The sequence below is a fragment of the Salvia hispanica genome, chromosome 5 (genome assembly GCF_029641045.1).
Source record: "Salvia hispanica isolate PSC_SH4W2 chromosome 5, Shi_PSC_v1, whole genome shotgun sequence".
Lineage (NCBI taxonomy): Eukaryota > Viridiplantae > Streptophyta > Magnoliopsida > Lamiales > Lamiaceae > Salvia > Salvia hispanica.
Genome location: NC_142696.1, coordinates 10,175,187 through 10,188,823, shown reverse-complemented (window position 1 = coordinate 10,188,823; position 13,637 = coordinate 10,175,187). Strand labels below are relative to the sequence as shown.

Genomic DNA, 13,637 nt, shown 5'->3' with positions numbered 1-13,637 from the left:
GGGTATAACTTTTGATCGGGAATGAGTTACGGGACCCACAACATATCACCGCGAAGCTCTCGCCGAGCCCCACGTTCTGAGCTACGGGTACAGCCCGTGGCTACTCCGGGAAGCAAAAAGAGGCCGTTTCGAGCCATTTCGAACACTTTTAGTTCGCAGCTACTGTTTTTCGGCACGTTTAAGATTGTGGGACCCGCTCGTCACCGGCTCGTGGAGTTTGTCGTACTTTTTGTCCTCGTACTCGACAACAGCTAATCGAGTGTCGGACCACATCAAGACCAACTGAACGGAAAAAAAAAATGAACGCACACGCAAAAAAAGGGGTGCAACACGAGGACTTCCCAGGGGGTCACCCATCCTAGTACTACTCTCGCCCAAGCACGCTTAGCTTCGGAGTTCTGATGGGATCCGGTGCATTAGGGTGGGTATGATCGCACCCATCAATAGCCTCGCACTTTATTCTTTCATATCGTACGCTCCCGTGCGCAGGTTCTGATCCCCCACCCTTCACACAGGCATAACTTTTGATCCGGAAGGAGTTACGGGACCCACAGCATATCACCGCGAAGCTCTCGCCGAGCCCCACGTTCTGAGCTACGGGTACAGCCCGTGGCTACTCCGGGAAGCAAAAAGAGGCCGTTTCGAGCCATTTCGAACACTTTTAGTTCGCAGCTACAATTTTTCGGCACGTTTAAGATTGTGGGACCCGCTCATCACCGGCTCGTGGAGATTGTCGTACTTTTTGTCCTCGTACTCGACAACCACTAATCGAGTGTCGGATCACATCAAGACCAACTGAACGGAAAAAAAATGAACGCACTCGCAAAAAAAGGGGTGCAACAGGGGGTCACCCATCCTAGTACTACTCTCGCCCAAGCACGCTTAACTTCGGAGTTCTGATGGGATCCGGTGCATTAGTGCTGGTATGATCGCACCCATCAATAGCCCCGCACTTTATTCTTTCATAGCGTACGCTCCCGTGCGCAGGTTCTGATCTCCCACCCTCCAGACGGGTATAACTTTTGATCGGGAATGAGTTACGGGACCCACAACATATCACCGCGAAGCTCTCGCCGAGCCCCACGTTCTGAGCTACGGGTACAGCCCGTGGCTACTCCGGGAAGCAAAAAGAGGCCGTTTCGAGCCATTTCGAACACTTTTAGTTCGCAGCTACTGTTTTTCGGCACGTTTAAGATTGTGGGACCCGCTCGTCACCGGCTCGTGGAGATTGTCGTACTTTTTGTCCTCGTACTCGACAACAGCTAATCGAGTGTCGGACCACATCAAGACCAAATGAATGGAAAAAAAAAATGAACGCACTCGCAAAAAAAGGGGTGCAACACGAGGACTTCCCAGGGGGTCACCCATCCTAGTACTACTCTCGCCCAAGCACGCATAACTTCGGAGTTCTGATGGGATCCGGTGCATTAGTGCTGGTATGATCGCACCCATCAATAGCCTCGCACTTTATTCTGTCATAGCGTACGCTCCCGTGCGCAGGTTCTGATCCCCCACCCTTCACACAGGCATAACTTTTGATCCGGAAGGAGTTACGGGACCCACAGCATATCACCGCGAAGCTCTCGCCGAACCCCACGTTCTGAGCTAAGTGTACAGCCCGTGGCTACTCCGGGAAGCAAAAAGAGGCCGTTTCGAGCCATTTCGAACACTTTTAGTTCGCAGCTACTGTTTTTCGGCACGTTTAAGATTGTGGGACCCGCTCGTCACCGGCTCGTGGAGTTTGTCGTACTTTTTGTCCTCGTACTCGACAACAGCTAATCGAGTGTCGGACCACATCAAGACCAACTGAACGGAAAAAAAAAATGAACGCACACGCAAAAGAAGGGGTGCAACACGAGGACTTCCCAGGGGGTCACCCATCCTAGTACTACTCTCGCCCAAGCACGCTTAGCTTCGGAGTTCTGATGGGATCCGGTGCATTAGGGCTGGTATGATCGCACCCATCAATAGCCTCGCACTTTATTCTTTCATATCGTACGCTCCCGTGCGCAGGTTCTGATCCCCCACCCTTCACACAGGCATAACTTTTGATCCGGAAGGAGTTACGGGACCCACAGCATATCACCGCGAAGCTCTCGCCGAGCCCCACGTTCTGAGCTACGGGTACAGCCCGTGGCTACTCCGGGAAGCAAAAAGAGGCCGTTTCGAGCCATTTCGAACACTTTTAGTTCGCAGCTACAGTTTTTCGGCACGTTTAAGATTGTGGGACCCGCTCATCACCGGCTCGTGGAGATTGTCGTACTTTTTGTCCTCGTACTCGACAACCACTAATCGAGTGTCGGACCACATCAAGACCAACTGAACGGAAAAAAAATGAACGCACTCGCAAAAAAAGGGGTGCAACAGGGGGTCACCCATCCTAGTACTACTCTCGCCCAAGCACGCTTAACTTCGGAGTTCTGATGGGATCCGGTGCATTAGTGCTGGTATGATCGCACCCATCAATAGCCCCGCACTTTATTCTTTCATAGCGTACGCTCCCGTGCGCAGGTTCTGATCCCCCACCCTCCAGACGGGTATAACTTTTGATCGGGAATGAGTTACGGGACCCACAACATATCACCGCGAAGCTCTCGCCGAGCCCCACGTTCTGAGCTACGGGTACAGCCCGTGGCTACTCCGGGAAGCAAAAAGAGGCCGTTTCGAGCCATTTCGAACACTTTTAGTTCGCAGCTACTGTTTTTCGGCACGTTTAAGATTGTGGGACCCGCTCGTCACCGGCTCGTGGAGATTGTCGTACTTTTTGTCCTCGTACTCGACAACAGCTAATCGAGTGTCGGACCACATCAAGACCAAATGAATGGAAAAAAAAAATGAACGCACTCGCAAAAAAAGGGGTGCAACACGAGGACTTCCCAGGGGGTCACCCATCCTAGTACTACTCTCGCCCAAGCACGCATAACTTCGGAGTTCTGATGGGATCCGGTGCATTAGTGCTGGTATGATCGCACCCATCAATAGCCTCGCACTTTATTCTGACATAGCGTACGCTCCCGTGCGCAGGTTCTGATCCCCCACCCTTCACACAGGCATAACTTTTGATCCAGAAGGAGTTACGGGACCCACAGCATATCACCGCGAAGCTCTCGCCGAGCCCCACGTTCTGAGCTAAGTGCACAGCCCGTGGCTACTCCGGGAAGCAAAAAGAGGCCGTTTCGAGCCATTTCGAACACTTTTAGTTCGCAGCTACTGTTTTTCGGCACGTTTAAGATTGTGGGACCCGCTCGTCACCGGCTCGTGGAGTTTGTCGTACTTTTTGTCCTCGTACTCGACAACAGCTAATCGAGTGTCGGACCACATCAAGACCAACTGAACGGAAAAAAAAAATAAACGCACTCGCAAAAAAAGGGGTGCAACACGAGGACTTCCCAGGGGGTCACCCATCCTAGTACTACTCTCGCCCAAGCACGCATAACTTCGGAGTTCTGATGGGATCCGGTGCATTAGTGCTGGTATGATCGCACCCATCAATAGCCTCGCACTTTATTCTGACATAGCGTACGCTCCCGTGCGCAGGTTCTGATCCCCCACCCTTCACACAGGCATAACTTTTGATCCGGAAGGAGTTACGGGACCCACAGCATATCTCCCCGAAGCTCTCGCCGAGCCCCACGTTCTGAGCTAAGTGTACAGCCCGTGGCTACTCCGGGAAGCAAAAAGAGGCCGTTTCGAGCCATTTCAAACACTTTTAGTTCGCAGCTACTGTTTTTCGGCACGTTTAAGATTGTGGGACCCGCTCGTCACCGGCTCGTGGAGATTGTCGTACTTTTTGTCCTCGTACTCGACAACAGCTAATCGAGTGTCGGACCACATCAAGACCAAATGAATGGAAAAAAAAAATGAACGCACTCGCAAAAAAAGGGGTGCAACACGAGGACTTCCCAGGGGGTCACCCATCCTAGTACTACTCTCGCCCAAGCACGCATAACTTCGGAGTTCTGATGGGATCCGGTGCATTAGTGCTGGTATGATCGCACCCATCAATAGCCTCGCACTTTATTCTGTCATAGCGTACGCTCCCGTGCGCAGGTTCTGATCCCCCACCCTTCACACAGGCATAACTTTTGATCCGGAAGGAGTTACGGGACCCACAGCATATCACCGCGAAGCTCTCGCCGAACCCCACGTTCTGAGCTAAGTGTACAGCCCGTGGCTACTCCGGGAAGCAAAAAGAGGCCGTTTCGAGCCATTTCGAACACTTTTAGTTCGCAGCTACTGTTTTTCGGCACGTTTAAGATTGTGGGACCCGCTCGTCACCGGCTCGTGGAGTTTGTCGTACTTTTTGTCCTCGTACTCGACAACAGCTAATCGAGTGTCGGACCACATCAAGACCAACTGAACGGAAAAAAAAAATGAACGCACACGCAAAAGAAGGGGTGCAACACGAGGACTTCCCAGGGGGTCACCCATCCTAGTACTACTCTCGCCCAAGCACGCTTAGCTTCGGAGTTCTGATGGGATCCGGTGCATTAGGGCTGGTATGATCGCACCCATCAATAGCCTCGCACTTTATTCTTTCATATCGTACGCTCCCGTGCGCAGGTTCTGATCCCCCACCCTTCACACAGGCATAACTTTTGATCCGGAAGGAGTTACGGGACCCACAGCATATCACCGCGAAGCTCTCGCCGAGCCCCACGTTCTGAGCTACGGGTACAGCCCGTGGCTACTCCGGGAAGCAAAAAGAGGCCGTTTCGAGCCATTTCGAACACTTTTAGTTCGCAGCTACAGTTTTTCGGCACGTTTAAGATTGTGGGACCCGCTCATCACCGGCTCGTGGAGATTGTCGTACTTTTTGTCCTCGTACTCGACAACCACTAATCGAGTGTCGGACCACATCAAGACCAACTGAACGGAAAAAAAATGAACGCACTCGCAAAAAAAGGGGTGCAACAGGGGGTCACCCATCCTAGTACTACTCTCGCCCAAGCACGCTTAACTTCGGAGTTCTGATGGGATCCGGTGCATTAGTGCTGGTATGATCGCACCCATCAATAGCCCCGCACTTTATTCTTTCATAGCGTACGCTCCCGTGCGCAGGTTCTGATCCCCCACCCTCCAGACGGGTATAACTTTTGATCGGGAATGAGTTACGGGACCCACAACATATCACCGCGAAGCTCTCGCCGAGCCCCACGTTCTGAGCTACGGGTACAGCCCGTGGCTACTCCGGGAAGCAAAAAGAGGCCGTTTCGAGCCATTTCGAACACTTTTAGTTCGCAGCTACTGTTTTTCGGCACGTTTAAGATTGTGGGACCCGCTCGTCACCGGCTCGTGGAGATTGTCGTACTTTTTGTCCTCGTACTCGACAACAGCTAATCGAGTGTCGGACCACATCAAGACCAAATGAATGGAAAAAAAAAATGAACGCACTCGCAAAAAAAGGGGTGCAACACGAGGACTTCCCAGGGGGTCACCCATCCTAGTACTACTCTCGCCCAAGCACGCATAACTTCGGAGTTCTGATGGGATCCGGTGCATTAGTGCTGGTATGATCGCACCCATCAATAGCCTCGCACTTTATTCTGACATAGCGTACGCTCCCGTGCGCAGGTTCTGATCCCCCACCCTTCACACAGGCATAACTTTTGATCCAGAAGGAGTTACGGGACCCACAGCATATCACCGCGAAGCTCTCGCCGAGCCCCACGTTCTGAGCTAAGTGCACAGCCCGTGGCTACTCCGGGAAGCAAAAAGAGGCCGTTTCGAGCCATTTCGAACACTTTTAGTTCGCAGCTACTGTTTTTCGGCACGTTTAAGATTGTGGGACCCGCTCGTCACCGGCTCGTGGAGTTTGTCGTACTTTTTGTCCTCGTACTCGACAACAGCTAATCGAGTGTCGGACCACATCAAGACCAACTGAACGGAAAAAAAAAATAAACGCACTCGCAAAAAAAGGGGTGCAACACGAGGACTTCCCAGGGGGTCACCCATCCTAGTACTACTCTCGCCCAAGCACGCATAACTTCGGAGTTCTGATGGGATCCGGTGCATTAGTGCTGGTATGATCGCACCCATCAATAGCCTCGCACTTTATTCTGACATAGCGTACGCTCCCGTGCGCAGGTTCTGATCCCCCACCCTTCACACAGGCATAACTTTTGATCCGGAAGGAGTTACGGGACCCACAGCATATCTCCCCGAAGCTCTCGCCGAGCCCCACGTTCTGAGCTAAGTGTACAGCCCGTGGCTACTCCGGGAAGCAAAAAGAGGCCGTTTCGAGCCATTTCAAACACTTTTAGTTTGCAGCTACTGTTTTTCGGCACGTTTAAGAATGTGGGACCCGCTCGTCACCGGCTCGTGGAGTTTGTCGTACTTTTTGTCCTCGTACTCGACAACAGCTAATCGAGTGTCGGACCACATCAAGACCAACTAAACGGAAAAAAAAAATGAACGCACTCGCAAAAAAAGGGGTGCAACACGAGGACTTCCCAGGGGGTCACCCATCCTAGTACTACTCTCGCCCAAGCACGCTTAACTTCGGAGTTCTGATGGGATCCGGTGCATTAGTGCTGGTATGATCGCACCCATCAATAGCCTCGCACTTTATTCTGTCATAGCGTACGCTCCCGTGCGCAGGTTCTGATCCCCCACCCTTCACACAGGCATAACTTTTGATCCGGAAGGAGTTACGGGACCCACAGCATATCACCGCGAAGCTCTCGCCGAGCCCCACGTTCTGAGCTAAGTGTACAGCCCGTGGCTACTCCGGGAAGCAAAAAGAGGCCGTTTCGAGCCATTTCGAACACTTTTAGTTCGCAGCTACTGTTTTTCAGCACATTTAAGATTGTGGGACCCGCTCGTCACCGGCTCGTGGAGTTTGTCGTACTTTTTGTCCTCGTACTCGACAACAGCTAATCGAGTGTCGGACCACATCAAGACCAACTGAACGGAAAAAAAAAATGAACGCACTCGCAAAAAAAGAGGTGCAACACGAGGACTTCCCAGGGGGTCACCCATCCTAGTACTACTCTCGCCCAAGCACGCATAACTTCGGAGTTCTGATGGGATCCGGTGCATTAGGGCTGGTATGATCGCACCCATCAATAGCCTCACACTTTATTCTTTCATATCGTACGCTCCCGTGCGCAGGTTCTGATCCCCCACCCTTCACACAGGCATAACTTTTGATCCGGAAGGAGTTACGGGACCCACAACATATCACCGCGAAGCTCTCGCCGAGCCCCACGTTCTGAGCTACAGGTACAGCCCGTGGCTACTCCAGGAAGCAAAAAGAGGCCGTTTCGAGCCATTTCGAACACTTTTAGTTCGCAGCTACAGTTTTTCGGCACGTTTAAGATTGTGGGACCCGCTCATCACCGGCTCGTGGAGATTGTCGTACTTTTTGTCCTCGTACTCGACAACCACTAATCGAGTGTCGGACCACATCAAGACCAACTGAACGGAAAAAAAATGAACGCACTCGCAAAAAAAGGGGTGCAACAGGGGGTCACCCATCCTAGTACTACTCTCGCCCAAGCACGCTTAACTTCGGAGTTCTGATGGGATCCTGTGCATTAGTGCTGGTATGATCGCACCCATCAATAGCCCCGCACTTTATTCTTTCATAGCGTACGCTCCCGTGCGCAGGTTCTGATCCCCCACCCTTCACACAGGCATAACTTTTGATCCGGAAGGAGTTACGGGACCCACAGCATATCACCGCGAAGCTCTCGCCGAGCCCCACGTTCTGAGCTAAGTGTACAGCCCGTGGCTACTCCGGGAAGCAAAAAGAGGCCGTTTCGAGCCATTTCGAACACTTTTAGTTCGCAGCTACTGTTTTTCGGCACGTTTAAGATTGTGGGACCCGCTCGTCACCGGCTCGTGGAGTTTGTCGTACTTTTTGTCCTCGTACTCGACAACAGCTAATCGAGTGTCGGACCACATCAAGACCAACTGAACGGAAAAAAAAATGAACGCACTCGCAAAAAAAGGGGTGCAACACGAGGACTTCCCAGGGGGTCACCCATCCTAGTACTACTCTCGCCCAAGCACGCTTAACTTCGGAGTTCTGATGGGATCCGGTGCATTAGGGCTGGTATGATCGCACCCATCAATAGCCTCGCACTTTATTCTTTCATATCGTAATCTCCCGTGCGCAGGTTCTGATCCCCCACCCTTCACACAGGCATAACTTTTGATTCGGAAGGAGTTACGGGACCCACAGCATATCACCGCGAAGCTCTCGCCGAGCCCCACGTTCTGAGCTACGGGTACAGCCCGTGGCTACTCCGGGAAGCAAAAAGAGGCCGTTTCGAGCCATTTCGAACACTTTTAGTTCGCAGCTACAGTTTTTCGGCACGTTTAAGATTGTGGGACCCGCTCATCACCGGCTCGTGGAGATTGTCGTACTTTTTGTCCTCGTACTCGACAACCACTAATCGAGTGTCGGACCACATCAAGACCAACTGAACGGAAAAAAAATTAACGCACTCGCAAAAAAAGGGGTGCAACAGGGGGTCACCCATCCTAGTACTACTCTCGCCCAAGCACGCTTAACTTCGGAGTTCTGATGGGATCCGGTGCATTAGTGCTGGTATGATCGCACCCATCAATAGCCCCGCACTTTATTCTTTCATAGCGTACGCTCCCGTGCGCAGGTTCTGATCCCCCACCCTCCAGACGGGTATAACTTTTGATCGGGAATGAGTTACGGGACCCACAACATATCACCGCGAAGCTCTCGCCGAGCCCAACGTTCTGAGCAACGGGTACAGCCCGTGGCTACTCCGGGAAGCAAAAAGAGGCCGTTTCGAGCCATTTCGAACACTTTTAGTTCGCAGCTACTGTTTTTCGGCACGTTTAAGATTGTGGGACCCGCTCGTCACCGGCTCGTGGAGATTGTCGTACTTTTTGTCCTCGTACTCGACAACAGCTAATCGAGTGTCGGACCACATCAAGACCAAATGAATGGAAAAAAAAAATGAACGCACTCGCAAAAAAAGGGGTGCAACACGAGGACTTCCCAGGGGGTCACCCATCCTAGTACTACTCTCGCCCAAGCACGCATAACTTCGGAGTTCTGATGGGATCCGGTGCATTAGTGCTGGTATGATCGCACCCATCAATAGCCTCGCACTTTATTCTGTCATAGCGTACGCTCCCGTGCGCAGGTTCTGATCCCCCACCCTTCACACAGGCATAACTTTTGATCCGGAAGGAGTTACGGGACCCACAGCATATCACCGCGAAGCTCTCGCCGAACCCCACGTTCTGAGCTAAGTGTACAGCCCGTGGCTACTCCGGGAAGCAAAAAGAGGCCGTTTCGAGCCATTTCGAACACTTTTAGTTCGCAGCTACTGTTTTTCGGCACGTTTAAGATTGTGGGACCCGCTCGTCACCGGCTCGTGGAGTTTGTCGTACTTTTTGTCCTCGTACTCGACAACAGCTAATCGAGTGTCGGACCACATCAAGACCAACTGAACGGAAAAAAAAAATGAACGCACACGCAAAAAAAGGGGTGCAACACGAGGACTTCCCAGGGGGTCACCCATCCTAGTACTACTCTCGCCCAAGCACGCTTAGCTTCGGAGTTCTGATGGGATCCGGTGCATTAGGGCTGGTATGATCGCACCCATCAATAGCCTCGCACTTTATTCTTTCATATCGTACGCTCCCGTGCGCAGGTTCTGATCCCCCACCCTTCACACAGGCATAACTTTTGATCCGGAAGGAGTTACGGGACCCACAGCATATCACCGCGAAGCTCTCGCCGAGCCCCACGTTCTGAGCTACGGGTACAGCCCGTGGCTACTCCGGGAAGCAAAAAGAGGCCGTTTCGAGCCATTTCGAACACTTTTAGTTCGCAGCTACAGTTTTTCGGCACGTTTAAGATTGTGGGACCCGCTCATCACCGGCTCGTGAAGATTGTCGTACTTTTTGTCCTCGTACTCGACAACCACTAATCGAGTGTCGGACCACATCAAGACCAACTGAACGGAAAAAAAATGAACGCACTCGCAAAAAAAGGGGTGCAACAGGGGGTCACCCATCCTAGTACTACTCTCGCCCAAGCACGCTTAACTTCGGAGTTCTGATGGGATCCGGTGCATTAGTGCTGGTATGATCGCACCCATCAATAGCCCCCGCACTTTATTCTTTCATAGCGTACGCTCCCGTGCGCAGGTTCTGATCCCCCAACCTCCAGACGGGTATAACTTTTGATCGGGAATGAGTTACGGGACCCACAACATATCACCGCGAAGCTCTCGCCGAGCCCCACGTTCTGAGCTACGGGTACAGCCCGTGGCTACTCCGGGAAGCAAAAAGAGGCCGTTTCGAGCCATTTCGAACACTTTTAGTTCGCAGCTACTGTTTTTCGGCACGTTTAAGATTGTGGGACCCGCTCGTCACCGGCTCGTGGAGTTTGTCGTACTTTTTGTCCTCGTACTCGACAACAGCTAATCGAGTGTCGGACCACATCAAGACCAACTGAACGGAAAAAAAAAATGAACGCACACGCAAAAAAAGGGGTGCAACACGAGGACTTCCCAAGGGGTCACCCATCCTAGTACTACTCTCGCCCAAGCACGCTTAGCTTCGGAGTTCTGATGGGATCCGGTGCATTAGGGCTGGTATGATCGCACCCATCAATAGCCTCGCACTTTATTCTTTCATACCGTACGCTCCCGTGCGCAGGTTCTGATCCCCCACCCTTCACACAGGCATAACTTTTGATCCGGAAGGAGTTACGGGACCCACAGCATATCACCGCGAAGCTCTCGCCGAGCCCCACGTTCTGAGCTACGGGTACAGCCCGTGGCTACTCCGGGAAGCAAAAAGAGGCCGTTTCGAGCCATTTCGAACACTTTTAGTTCGCAGCTACAGTTTTTCGGCACGTTTAAGATTGTGGGACCCGCTCATCACCGGCTCGTGGAGATTGTCGTACTTTTTGTCCTCGTACTCGACAACCACTAATCGAGTGTCGGACCACATCAAGACCAACTGAACGGAAAAAAAATGAACGCACTCGCAAAAAAAGCGGTGCAACAGGGGGTCACCCATCCTAGTACTACTCTCGCCCAAGCACGCTTAACTTCGGAGTTCTGATGGGATCCGGTGCATTAGTGCTGGTATGATCGCACCCATCAATAGCCCCGCACTTTATTCTTTCATAGCGTACGCTCCCGTGCGCAGGTTCTGATCCCCCACCCTCCAGACGGGTATAACTTTTGATCGGGAATGAGTTACGGGACCCACAACATATCACCGCGAAGCTCTCGCCGAGCCCCACGTTCTGAGCTACGGGTACAGCCCGTGGCTACTCCGGGAAGCAAAAAGAGGCCGTTTCGAGCCATTTCGAACACTTTTAGTTCGCAGCCACTGTTTTTCGGCACGTTTAAGATTGTGGGACCCGCTCGTCACCGGCTCGTGGAGATTGTCGTACTTTTTGTCCTCGTACTCGACAACCACTAATCGAGTGTCGGACCACATCAAGACCAACTGAACGGAAAAAAAATGAACGCACTCGCAAAAAAAGGGGTGCAACAGGGGGTCACCCATCCTAGTACTACTCTCGCCCAAGCACGCTTAGCTTCGGAGTTCTGATGGGATCCGGTGCATTAGGGCTGGTATGATCGCACCCATCAATAGCCTCGCACTTTATTCTTTCATATCGTACGCTCCCGTGCGCAGGTTCTGATCCCCCACCCTTCACACAGGCATAACTTTTGATCCGGAAGGAGTTACGGGACCCACAGCATATCACCGCGAAGCTCTCGCCGAGCCCCACGTTCTGAGCTACGGGTACAGCCCGTGGCTACTCCGGGAAGCAAAAAGAGGCCGTTTCGAGCCATTTCGAACACTTTTAGTTCGCAGCTACAGTTTTTCGGCACGTTTAAGATTGTGGGACCCGCTCATCACCGGCTCGTGGAGATTGTCGTACTTTTTGTCCTCGTACTCGACAACCACTAATCGAGTGTCGGACCACATCAAGACCAACTGAACGGAAAAAAAATGAACGCACTCGCAAAAAAAGGGGTGCAACAGGGGGTCACCCATCCTAGTACTACTCTCGCCCAAGCACGCTTAACTTCGGAGTTCTGATGGGATCCGGTGCATTAGTGCTGGTATGATCGCACCCATCAATAGCCCCGCACTTTATTCTTTCATAGCGTACGCTCCCGTGCGCAGGTTCTGATCCCCCACCCTCCAGACGGGTATAACTTTTGATCGGGAATGAGTTACGGGTCCCACAACATATCACCGCGAAGCTCTCGCCGAGCCCCACGTTCTGAGCTACGGGTACAGCCCGTGGCTACTCCGGGAAGCAAAAAGAGGCCGTTTCGAGCCATTTCGAACACTTTTAGTTCGCAGCTACTGTTTTTCGGCACGTTTAAGATTGTGGGACCCGCTCGTCACCGGCTCGTGGAGATTGTCGTACTTTTTGTCCTCGTACTCGACAACAGCTAATCGAGTGTCGGACCACATCAAGACCAAATGAATGGAAAAAAAAAATGAACGCACTCGCAAAAAAAGGGGTGCAACACGAGGACTTCCCAGGGGGTCACCCATCCTAGTACTACTCTCGCCCAAGCACGCATAACTTCGGAGTTCTGATGGGATCCGGTGCATTAGTGCTGGTATGATCGCACCCATCAATAGCCTCGCACTTTATTCTGTCATAGCGTACGCTCCCGTGCGCAGGTTCTGATCCCCCACCCTTCACACAGGCATAACTTTTGATCCGGAAGGAGTTACGGGACCCACAGCATATCACCGCGAAGCTCTCGCCGAACCCCACGTTCTGAGCTAAGTGTACAGCCCGTGGCTACTCCGGGAAGCAAAAAGAGGCCGTTTCGAGCCATTTCGAACACTTTTAGTTCGCAGCTACTGTTTTTCGGCACGTTTAAGATTGTGGGACCCGCTCGTCACCGGCTCGTGGAGTTTGTCGTACTTTTTGTCCTCGTACTCGACAACAGCTAATCGAGTGTCGGACCACATCAAGACCAACTGAACGGAAAAAAAAAATGAACGCACACGCAAAAAAAGGGGTGCAACACGAGGACTTCCCAGGGGGTCACCCATCCTAGTACTACTCTCGCCCAAGCACGCTTAGCTTCGGAGTTCTGATGGGATCCGGTGCATTAGGGCTGGTATGATCGCACCCATCAATAGCCTCGCACTTTATTCTTTCATATCGTACGCTCCCGTGCGCAGGTTCTGATCCCCCACCCTTCACACAGGCATAACTTTTGATCCGGAAGGAGTTACGGGACCCACAGCATATCACCGCGAAGCTCTCGCCGAGCCCCACGTTCTGAGCTACGGGTACAGCCCGTGGCTACTCCGGGAAGCAAAAAGAGGCCGTTTCGAGCCATTTCGAACACTTTTAGTTCGCAGCTACAGTTTTTTGGCACGTTTAAGATTGTGGGACCCGCTCATCACCGGCTCGTGGAGATTGTCGTACTTTTTGTCCTCGTACTCGACAACCACTAATCGAGTGTCGGACCACATCAAGACCAACTGAACGGAAAAAAAATGAACGCACTCGCAAAAAAAGGGGTGCAACAGGGGGTCACCCATCCTAGTACTACTCTCGCCCAAGCACGCTTAACTTCGGAGTTCTGATGGGATCCGGTGCATTAGTGCTGGTATGATCGCACCCATCAATAGCC

General features: G+C 52.2%; 17 non-coding genes and 10 pseudogenes across 17 annotated transcripts; all 27 read right to left on the bottom strand.

Annotated features, from left to right (window-relative positions):
• Nucleotides 1-320: 320 nt before the first annotated feature.
• On the bottom strand, nt 321-439 carry LOC148925634 (5S ribosomal RNA). The gene has a single exon (XR_016131424.1). It is a non-coding gene; the product is annotated as a 5S ribosomal RNA (ribosomal RNA).
• A 392-nt stretch (nt 440-831) lies between these two features.
• Nucleotides 832-937, bottom strand: LOC148925633 (5S ribosomal RNA; annotated as a pseudogene).
• Nucleotides 938-1,331: 394 nt separating this feature from the next.
• LOC148925632 (5S ribosomal RNA) lies at nt 1,332-1,450 on the bottom strand. Its single transcript, XR_016132154.1, has one exon. It is a non-coding gene; the product is annotated as a 5S ribosomal RNA (ribosomal RNA).
• Nucleotides 1,451-1,844: 394 nt separating this feature from the next.
• Nucleotides 1,845-1,963, bottom strand: LOC148925631 (5S ribosomal RNA). The gene has a single exon (XR_016131987.1). It is a non-coding gene; the product is annotated as a 5S ribosomal RNA (ribosomal RNA).
• A 392-nt stretch (nt 1,964-2,355) lies between these two features.
• Nucleotides 2,356-2,461, bottom strand: LOC148925630 (5S ribosomal RNA; annotated as a pseudogene).
• Nucleotides 2,462-2,855: 394 nt separating this feature from the next.
• LOC148925629 (5S ribosomal RNA) lies at nt 2,856-2,974 on the bottom strand. The gene has a single exon (XR_016132153.1). It is a non-coding gene; the product is annotated as a 5S ribosomal RNA (ribosomal RNA).
• A 394-nt stretch (nt 2,975-3,368) lies between these two features.
• Nucleotides 3,369-3,487, bottom strand: LOC148925628 (5S ribosomal RNA). The gene has a single exon (XR_016132152.1). It is a non-coding gene; the product is annotated as a 5S ribosomal RNA (ribosomal RNA).
• A 394-nt stretch (nt 3,488-3,881) lies between these two features.
• Nucleotides 3,882-4,000, bottom strand: LOC148925627 (5S ribosomal RNA). The gene has a single exon (XR_016132151.1). It is a non-coding gene; the product is annotated as a 5S ribosomal RNA (ribosomal RNA).
• Nucleotides 4,001-4,394: 394 nt separating this feature from the next.
• LOC148925626 (5S ribosomal RNA) lies at nt 4,395-4,513 on the bottom strand. Its single transcript, XR_016131986.1, has one exon. It is a non-coding gene; the product is annotated as a 5S ribosomal RNA (ribosomal RNA).
• A 392-nt stretch (nt 4,514-4,905) lies between these two features.
• LOC148925625 (5S ribosomal RNA) lies at nt 4,906-5,011 on the bottom strand (annotated as a pseudogene).
• Nucleotides 5,012-5,405: 394 nt separating this feature from the next.
• LOC148925624 (5S ribosomal RNA) lies at nt 5,406-5,524 on the bottom strand. Its single transcript, XR_016132150.1, has one exon. It is a non-coding gene; the product is annotated as a 5S ribosomal RNA (ribosomal RNA).
• Nucleotides 5,525-5,918: 394 nt separating this feature from the next.
• On the bottom strand, nt 5,919-6,037 carry LOC148925623 (5S ribosomal RNA). Its single transcript, XR_016132149.1, has one exon. It is a non-coding gene; the product is annotated as a 5S ribosomal RNA (ribosomal RNA).
• A 394-nt stretch (nt 6,038-6,431) lies between these two features.
• Nucleotides 6,432-6,550, bottom strand: LOC148925622 (5S ribosomal RNA). The gene has a single exon (XR_016132168.1). It is a non-coding gene; the product is annotated as a 5S ribosomal RNA (ribosomal RNA).
• A 394-nt stretch (nt 6,551-6,944) lies between these two features.
• On the bottom strand, nt 6,945-7,063 carry LOC148925621 (5S ribosomal RNA). The gene has a single exon (XR_016131533.1). It is a non-coding gene; the product is annotated as a 5S ribosomal RNA (ribosomal RNA).
• A 392-nt stretch (nt 7,064-7,455) lies between these two features.
• On the bottom strand, nt 7,456-7,561 carry LOC148925620 (5S ribosomal RNA; annotated as a pseudogene).
• Nucleotides 7,562-7,954: 393 nt separating this feature from the next.
• Nucleotides 7,955-8,073, bottom strand: LOC148925619 (5S ribosomal RNA). The gene has a single exon (XR_016131924.1). It is a non-coding gene; the product is annotated as a 5S ribosomal RNA (ribosomal RNA).
• A 392-nt stretch (nt 8,074-8,465) lies between these two features.
• LOC148925618 (5S ribosomal RNA) lies at nt 8,466-8,571 on the bottom strand (annotated as a pseudogene).
• A 394-nt stretch (nt 8,572-8,965) lies between these two features.
• LOC148925617 (5S ribosomal RNA) lies at nt 8,966-9,084 on the bottom strand. The gene has a single exon (XR_016132148.1). It is a non-coding gene; the product is annotated as a 5S ribosomal RNA (ribosomal RNA).
• A 394-nt stretch (nt 9,085-9,478) lies between these two features.
• Nucleotides 9,479-9,597, bottom strand: LOC148925616 (5S ribosomal RNA). The gene has a single exon (XR_016131985.1). It is a non-coding gene; the product is annotated as a 5S ribosomal RNA (ribosomal RNA).
• A 392-nt stretch (nt 9,598-9,989) lies between these two features.
• Nucleotides 9,990-10,095, bottom strand: LOC148925615 (5S ribosomal RNA; annotated as a pseudogene).
• Nucleotides 10,096-10,490: 395 nt separating this feature from the next.
• Nucleotides 10,491-10,609, bottom strand: LOC148925614 (5S ribosomal RNA). Its single transcript, XR_016132056.1, has one exon. It is a non-coding gene; the product is annotated as a 5S ribosomal RNA (ribosomal RNA).
• Nucleotides 10,610-11,001: 392 nt separating this feature from the next.
• Nucleotides 11,002-11,107, bottom strand: LOC148925613 (5S ribosomal RNA; annotated as a pseudogene).
• Nucleotides 11,108-11,499: 392 nt separating this feature from the next.
• On the bottom strand, nt 11,500-11,605 carry LOC148925612 (5S ribosomal RNA; annotated as a pseudogene).
• Nucleotides 11,606-11,997: 392 nt separating this feature from the next.
• Nucleotides 11,998-12,103, bottom strand: LOC148925611 (5S ribosomal RNA; annotated as a pseudogene).
• A 394-nt stretch (nt 12,104-12,497) lies between these two features.
• Nucleotides 12,498-12,616, bottom strand: LOC148925610 (5S ribosomal RNA). The gene has a single exon (XR_016132147.1). It is a non-coding gene; the product is annotated as a 5S ribosomal RNA (ribosomal RNA).
• Nucleotides 12,617-13,010: 394 nt separating this feature from the next.
• On the bottom strand, nt 13,011-13,129 carry LOC148925609 (5S ribosomal RNA). Its single transcript, XR_016131984.1, has one exon. It is a non-coding gene; the product is annotated as a 5S ribosomal RNA (ribosomal RNA).
• Nucleotides 13,130-13,521: 392 nt separating this feature from the next.
• LOC148925608 (5S ribosomal RNA) lies at nt 13,522-13,627 on the bottom strand (annotated as a pseudogene).
• Between the last annotated feature and the right edge of the window lie 10 nt (nt 13,628-13,637).